Source organism: Mustelus asterias, chromosome 5 (genome assembly GCF_964213995.1).
Source record: "Mustelus asterias chromosome 5, sMusAst1.hap1.1, whole genome shotgun sequence".
Classification (NCBI taxonomy): domain Eukaryota; kingdom Metazoa; phylum Chordata; class Chondrichthyes; order Carcharhiniformes; family Triakidae; genus Mustelus; species Mustelus asterias.
Genome location: NC_135805.1, coordinates 130,503,818 through 130,512,408, shown reverse-complemented (window position 1 = coordinate 130,512,408; position 8,591 = coordinate 130,503,818). Strand labels below are relative to the sequence as shown.

The 8,591-nt window shown below is 47.6% G+C and overlaps 1 non-coding gene across 1 annotated transcript; it reads right to left on the bottom strand.

Moving 5' to 3' along the window:
- Positions 1–1,278: 1,278 nt before the first annotated feature.
- Positions 1,279–1,350, bottom strand: trnae-cuc (transfer RNA glutamic acid (anticodon CUC)). The gene has a single exon. It is a non-coding gene; the product is annotated as a tRNA-Glu (tRNA).
- Between the last annotated feature and the right edge of the window lie 7,241 nt (positions 1,351–8,591).

The following is an 8,591-nucleotide window of genomic DNA, read 5'->3' as shown; positions in this document are numbered from 1 at the left end:
GGAAGAAGCTTTAGGACAGATAGTGACCATTTGAGTTAAATATTCCTCTCTTTGGATTGACCTGAAACCTCATTTCCTGACAATATAAAACATAGTTTCATGTGTTTTAATAATAAATCATTCGACAGGCGGAATTTTCCAGTTAGCTCACCATGGGAATCGTACCATGGCAGGTGACGGACCATGCAAACCTTAGGTGCAATTTTCGGACCTTGGGGTGAGCGCAGCGGGAAAATTCCGCCCAGGATTATGAGTAAGTTATTGTAATACATTCATTAGTTAGTTACCTGGCCAACAATATTACTCAGACTTCTTTAACTGGGTAAATAAATAGGGAAAAGAGTTAATAGTAAATTGTCAGGCTCGCTCAGAAAAGCATTAATGACTCTGTGATTCCTAAACAGCAACTTTGATTTGATTTGATTTATTTTTGTCACATGTATTGGTATAGAGTGAAAAGTATTGTTTCTTGTGCGCTATACAGAAAAAACATACCACTCATAGAGTACATAGGGGAGAAGGGAAAGAGAGGGTGCAGAATATGGTGCTACAATCACAGATAGGGTGAGGAGAAAGGTCAGCTTTTATGGCAAATCCATTCAAAAGTCTGATAGCAGGGAAGAAGCTGTTCTTGAGTCGGTTGGTACATGTCCTCAGACTTTTGTATCTTTTCCCAATGGAAGAAGGTAGAAGAGAGTATGTCCGGGTGCGTGGGGTCCTTGATTTTGCTGGGTGCTTTTCTGAGGCAGCGGGTAGTGTAGAAACATAGGAAAACATAGAAAAACTGCAGCACAATACAGGCCCTTCAGCCCACAAAGTTGTGCCGAACATGTCCCTACCTTAGCGATTACTAGGCTTACCTATAACCCTCTATCTTGCTAAGTTCCATGTACTAAAAGTCTCTTAAAAGACCCTATCGAATCCGCCTCCACCACCATTGCTGGCAGCCCATTCCACGCACCCACCACCCTCTGAGTGAAAAACTTACCCCTGACATCTCCTCTGTGCCTACTCCCCAGCACCTTAAACCTGTGTCCTCTTGTGGAAACCATTTCAGCCCTGGGAAAAAGCCTCTGACTATCCACTCGATCAATACCTCTCAACATCTTATACACCTCTATCAGGTCACCCCTCATCCTTCGTCTCTCCGAGGAGAAAAGGCCGAGCTCACTCAATCTATCCTCATAAGGCATGCTCCCCAACCCAGGCAACATCCTTGTAAATCTCCTCCGCACCCTTTCTATGGCATCCACATCCTTCCTGTAATAGAAATCGACATTCCCTGACTGGGAATCGAACCCAGGCCGCGGCGGTGAGAGCGCCGAATCCTAACCTGTAGACCACCAGGGAAGCTGAAAAGCAACGCCCAAACAGGATGGAGTCAATGAATGGGAGGCTGGTTTGCATGATGTACTGGGATACAGTCACAAACCTTTGTAGTTTCTTGCAGTCTTGGACAGAGCAGGAGTTATACCAAGCTGTGATATATGCAGAAAGGATGCTTTCTATGGTGCATAAAAATTGATAATAGGAGTGGATGTGCCAAATTTCCTTAGCCTCCTGAGAAAGTAGACGTGATGGTGGGCTTTCTTAGCCATATTGTCAGCATGGAGGGACCAGGACAGGTTGTTGGTGAACTGAACACCTAGAAACTTGCGAGAAATAGGAAATGTTGTACTGCTGAGGAAGGAAGTGTTGACTGACAGAGGTCTCCAGTTAGGAGAATCAGGCTGAGGACAGGGATGCTGTGAGAAAAGAATCTCACTTAGGAAGGTGTCCTCAGTGCTTAGTGGTCTCAGAGTCATAGAGGTTTACAGCACGGAAACAGGCCCTTCAACCCAATTTGTCCATGCTGCCCTTTTTTTTAAACCCCGAAGCTAATCCCAGTTGCCTGCATTTGGCCCATATCCCTCTATACCCATTTTACCCATGTAGTTGGCCAAATGCTTTTTAAAATACAAAATTGTACCCGCCTCTACTACTACCTCTGCAGCTTGTTCCAGACACTCACCACCCTCTGTGTGAAAAAATTGCCCCTCTGGACATTCTTGTATCTCTCCCCTCTCATCTTAAATCTATGCCCTCTAGTTTTAGACTCCCCTACCTTTGGGAAAAGATATTGACTATCTACCTTGTCTATGCCCCTCATTATTTTATAGACCTTTATAAGATCACCCCTCAGCCTTCTACACTCCAGAGAAAAAAGTCCCAGTCTATTCAGCCTCTCCTTATAAGACAAACCATCAAGTCCCGGTAGCATTCTTGTAAATCTTTTCTGCACTTTTTCTAGTTTAATAATATCCTTTCTATAATAGGGTGACCAGAACTGTACACAGTATTCCAAGTGTGGCCTTACCAATGTCTTGTACAACTTCAAAAAGACGTCCCAACTCCTGTATTCAATGTTCTGACCAATGAAACCAAGTATGCTGAATGCCTTCTTCACCACTTTGACCATCTGTGACTCCACTTTCAAGGAGCTATGAACATGTACCCTGAGATCTCTGTGTTCTGTAACTCTCCCCAACGCTTGTTTACTAATGGAGTATGTCCTGCCCTGGTTCAATCTACCAAAATACAACACTTAGCATTTATCTAAATTAAACTCTATCTGACATTCGTCAGCCCACTGGCCCAATTGATCAAGATCCCGTTGCAATCGTAGATAACTTTCTTCACTATCCACCACGTCACCAATCTTGGTGTCATCTGCAAACTTACTAACCATGCCTCCTATATTCTCATCCAAATCATTAATATAAATGACAAATAACAGTGGACACAGAAGAAGTCTCACAACACCAGGTGAAAGTCCAACAGGTTTATTTGGTAGCAAAAGCCACTAGCTTTTGGAGCGCTGCTCCTTCGTCAGGCAAGTGGGAGTTCTGTTCACAAACAGGGCATATAAAGACACAAACTCAATTTACAAAATAATGGTTGGAATGCGAATCTTTACAGCTAATCAAGTCTTAAAGGTACAGACAATGTGAGTGGAGAGGGCGTTAAGCACAGGTTAAAGAAATGTGTATTGTCTCCAGGCAGGACAGTTAGTGAGATTTTGCAAGCCCAGGCAAGTCGTGGGGGTTATAGATAGTGTGACATGAGCCCAAGATCCCGGTTGAGGCCGTCCTCATGTGTGCGGAACTTGGCTATCAATCTCTGCTCAGCGACTCTGCGCTGTCGTGTGTCATGAAGGCCGCCTCGGAGAACACTTACCCGAAGATCAGAGGCCGAATGCCTGTGATTGCTGAAGTGTTCCCCAACAGGAAGAGAACACTCTTGCCTGGTGATTGTTGAGAGGTGTTCATTCATCCGTTGTCGTAGCGTCTGCATGGTCTCCCCAATGTACCATGCCTCGGGGCATCCTTTCCTGCAGCATATCAGGTAGACAATGTTGGCCGAGTTGCAAGAGTATGTACCGTGTACCTGGTGGATGGTGTTCTCACGTGAGATGATGGCATCCGTGTCGATGATCCGGCACGTCTTGCAGAGGTTGCTGTGGCAGGGTTGTGTGGTGTCATGGTCACTGTTCTCCTGAAGGCTGGGTAGTTTGCTGCGGACAATGGTCTGTTTGAGGTTGCGCGGTTGTTTGAAGGCAAGAAGTGGGGGTGTGGGGATGGCCTCGGCGAGATGTTCGTCTTCATCAATGACATGTTGAAGGCTCTGGAGAAGATGTTGTAGCTTCTCCGCTCCGGGGAAGTACTGGATGACGAAGGGTACTCTGTCCGCCGTGTCCCGTTTTTGTCTTCTGAGGAGATTGGTGCGGTTTTTCGCTGTGGTGCATTGGAACTGTCGATCGATGAGTCGAGCGCCATATCCTGTTCTTATGAGGGCATCTTTCAGCCTCTGGAGGTGACTGTTGCGATCCTCCTCATCCGAGCAGATCCTGTGTATACGGAGGGCTTGTCCGTAGGGGATGGCTTCTTTAACGTGTTTAGGGTGGAAGCTGGAGAAGTGGAGCATCGTGCGGTTATCCGTGGGCTTGCGGTACAGTGAGGTGCTGAGGTGACCGTCCTTGATGGAGATGCGTGTATCCAAGAATGCAACTGATTCCGGAGAGTAGTCCATGGTGAGTCCAGGATGCGGCTCAACAGCAAATGCCGCATCCTGGAAACCAAGATAAAGTCCATATTCTCAACTTGCGCTCAGGACCAGACCAGCTGCGAAACTCTGCCAAGCAGACGAGACAAAGGAACTACACCATCTACAAGCACACCAAGAACAGGAAACTTGAGAATCTCGGCATCACCACCAGCAGCAACCAAGCCTCCCCCGGTACCACAGCCGAAAACAGTACCACTGCAGGGAAGTCCATTGTCAACTTGTCGGACTACACACTTCAACCAGATGAAATCAAAGTTCTCAGCCGAGGGCTCAATTTCTGCCCCACCACCAAAATAGACCCCATCAGTCTCGCAGCAGACACAGAGGAATTCATCAGGCAAATGAGGCTGCGGGAGTTCTTCGACAAGCCCCAAGAGGCCAACGGTGAACACAATGAGACAGCCAATGAACCGGAACAGCCAACAGAGAGATCCGCAGTGCAGCAACCGAAGAGGAAAGAGTCAAATTGTACTCCTCCGGAAGGCCGCTGCCCTCGACTTGACATGTATGCCCCAAGCCGTCAGGAGGTGCGTCAACACCAGATTCATCAGCTGCACTCACAAGACAGCCCCGAACATCATCCAAGCACAACGCAACGCCATCCGCGCTCTCAAGGCCAACCGCAACATTGTCATCAAACCAGCAGACAAAGAAGGGGCCATCGTCATAATGAACAGAACGGATTACCGCAAAGAAGTGTACCGACAACTGAACAACGAGGAACACTACAGACAGTTACCCGCAGATCCGACCAAAGAACACACCCGTCAACTCAACACTCTGATAAAGACATTTGATCCGGATCTTCAGAGCACCCTCCGTTCTTTCATCCCACGTACTCCACGCGTTGGAGATCTCTACTGCCTCCCGAAGATACACAAGGCAAACAGACCCGGCCGTGCCATCGTATCGGGCAACGGGACCCTAAGCGACAACCTCTCCGGCTCCGTCAAGGGCATCCTGAAACCCATTGTACAAAGAACCCCCAGCTTTTGTCGCGACACTACGGACTTCCTACAGAAACTCAGAACACATGGAGCAGTTGAACCAGGAGCACTCCTCGTCATAATGGATGTCTCGGCACTGTACACCAGCATCCCCCATGACGATGGTATTGCTGCAATGGCCTCAGTACTCAATGCCGACAACAGCCAGTCTCCAGATGCAATTTTACAACTCATCCGCTTCATCCTACACCACAATGTCTTCATCTTCAACAACCAGTTCTTCATCCAGACACACAGAACAGCCATGGGGACCAAATTCGCACCTCAATATGCCAACATCTTCATGCACAAGTTCGAACAAGACCTCTTCACCGCACAGGACCTTCAACCGATGCTATACACTAGATACATTGATGACATTTTCTCCCTTTGGACTCATGGTGAACAATCACTGAAACAACTATATGATGACATCAACAAGTTCCATCCCACCATCAGACTCACCATGGACTACTCTCTGGAATCGGTTGCATTCTTGGACACACGCATCTCCATTAAGGACGGTCACCTCAGCACCTCACTGTACCGCAAGCCTACGGATAACCCCATGATGCTCTACTTCTCCAGCTTCCACCCTGAACATGTTAAACTAGCCATCCCCTACGGACAAGCCCTCCGTATACACAGGATCTGCTCAGATGAGGAGGATCGCAACAGACACCTCCAGACGCTTAAAGATGCCCCCATAAGAACAGGACATGGTGCTCGACTCATCGATCGACAGTTCTGACGCGCCACAGTGAAAAACCGCACCGACCTCCTCAGAAGACAAACACTGGACACGGCGGACAGAGTATCCTTCGTCGTCCAGTACTTCCCCGGGGCGGAGAAGCTCTGACATCTTCTCCGGAGCTTTCAACGTTTCATTGAGGAAGACGAACATCTCGCCAAGGCCATCCCCACACCCCCACTTCTTGCCTCCAAACAACTGCATAGTCTCAAACAGACCATTGTCCACAGCAAACTACCCAGCCTTCAGGAGAACAGTGACCATGACACCACACAACCCTGCCACAGCAACCTCTGCAAGACGTGCCGGATCATCGACACAGATGCCATCATCTCACGTGGGAACACCATCCACCAGGTACACGGTACATACTCTTGCAACTCGGCCAACATTGTCTACCTGATATGCTGCAGGAAAGGATGCCCCGAGGCCTGGTACATTGGAGAAACCATTCAGACGCTACGACAATGGATGAATGAACACTGCTTGACAATCACCAGGCAAGAGTTTTCTCTTCCTGTTGAGGAACACTTCTGCAGGCATGGGCATTCGGCCTCTGATCTTCGGGTAAGTGTTCTCCAAGGCAGCCTTCCCGACACACGACAACGCAGAGTCGCTGAGCAGAGACTGATAGCCAAGTTCCGCACACATGAGGACAGCTCAACCGGGATCTTGGGTTCATGTCACATTATCTGTAACCCCCACGACTTGCCTGGGCTTTCAAAATCTCACTAACTGTCCTGTCTGGAGACAATACACATCTCTTTAACCTGTGCTTAACGCTCTCTCCACTCACATTGTCTGTACCTTTAAGACTTGATTACCTATAAAGATTCGCATTCCAACCATTATTTTGTAAATTGAGTTTGTGTCTTTATATGCCCTTTTTGTGAACAGAACTCCCACTTACCTGACGAAGGAGCAGCGCTCCAAAAGCTAGTGGCTTTTGCTACCAAATAAACCTGTTGGACTTTAACCTGGTGTTGTGAGACTTCTTACTGTGTTTACCCCAGTCCAATGCCGGCATCTCCACCTCATGAATAACAATGGACCCAGCACTGATCCCTGAGGCACACCAGGCCTCCAGTTTGAAAAACAATCCTCTACAACCACCCTCTGGCTTCTTCAAGAAGCCAATTTTGTATCCATTTAAATACCTCACCCTGGATCCCGTGAGATTTAACCTTATGCAACAATCTACCATGCGGTACCTTATCAAAGGCCTTGCTAAAGTCCATGGATCTGTTCTCAAGCTTTCTCCAGTCTTCCAGGGTAACGGGAGTGAAAAGAAAGACTAAGACCTGAATATTCAAAGTGAATCTTCACCAAGGAAGGGGAGTTCAGTAAGTACAAAGAACAAAGAACAATACAGCACAGCAACAAGCCCTTCGGCCCTCCAAGCCTGCGCTGCTCATCTGCCCACTAGACCATTCTTTTGTAGCCCTCTATTCCCAGTCTGTTCATGTGGTTATCTAGATAAGTCTTAAACGATCCCAGTGTGTCTGCCTCAATCACCTTTTTTCGCAGTGCATTCCAGGCCCCCACCACTCTCTGTGTAAAATACATCCCCCTGACATCTGTGTTGAACCTTGCCCCCCCTCACCTTGAACCTGTGACCCCTTGTGTTCGTCACCTCCGACCTGGGAAAAAGCTTCCCACTGTTGACTCTATCTATGCCCTTCATAATTTTATTGGGTCGCCCCTCATCCTCCGTCTTTCCAGGGAGAACAACCCCAGTTTACTCAATCTCTCCTCATAGCTAAGACCCTCCAGACCAGGCAACATCCTGGTAAACCTTCTCTGTACTCTCTCCAAAGCCTCCACGTCCTTCTGGTAGTGTGTGGCGACCAGAATTGGATGCAGTATTCCAAATGTGGCCTAACCAATGTTCTATACAGCTGCAACATCATATGCCAACTTTTATATTCTATGCCCCGTCCAATAAAGGCAAGCATGCCATATGCCTTCTTCACCACCCTCTCCACCTGTGCTGCCACCTTTAAGGATCTGTGGACTTGTGCACCCAGGTCCCTCTGTGTGTCTATACTCCTGATGGTTCTGCCATTTATTCTATAGCTCCTCCTTACATTAGATCTACCGAAATGCATCACTTCGCATTTATCTGGATTAAATTCCATCTGCCATTTCTCCGCCCAATGTTCCAGCCTATCTATATCCTGCTGTATTCTCTGACAATGTTCATCACTATCCGCAACTCCAGCAATCTTCGTGTCGTCCGCAAACCTACTGATCACACCAGCTACATCTTCCTCCAAATCATTTATTTATATCACAAACAGCAGAGGTCCCAGTACAGAGCCCTGCACAGACCTCCAACCAGAAAAAGACCCCTCCACTGCTACCCTCTGTCTTCTATAGCTAAGCCAGTTCTCCATCCATCTAGCTAGCTCACCTTTTATCCCATGAGATTTAACCTTTTGCACCAGCCTGCCGTGAGGGACCTTGTCAAACGCTTTACCACAACCCATATAGACGACATCCACGGCCCTTCCCTCGTCAATCGTTTTTGTCACCTCCTCAAAAAACTCAACCAAATTTGTGAGGCATGACCTCCCTCGTACAAAACCATGCTGTCTATCGCTAGTGAGATTATTCCGTTCTAAATGCGCATATTTCCTATCTCTAAGAATCTTCTCCAACAACTTCCCTATCACGGACGTCAAGCTCACCGGCCTATAATTACCTGGGTTATCCTTGCTACCCTTTTTAAATAACGGGACCACATTTGC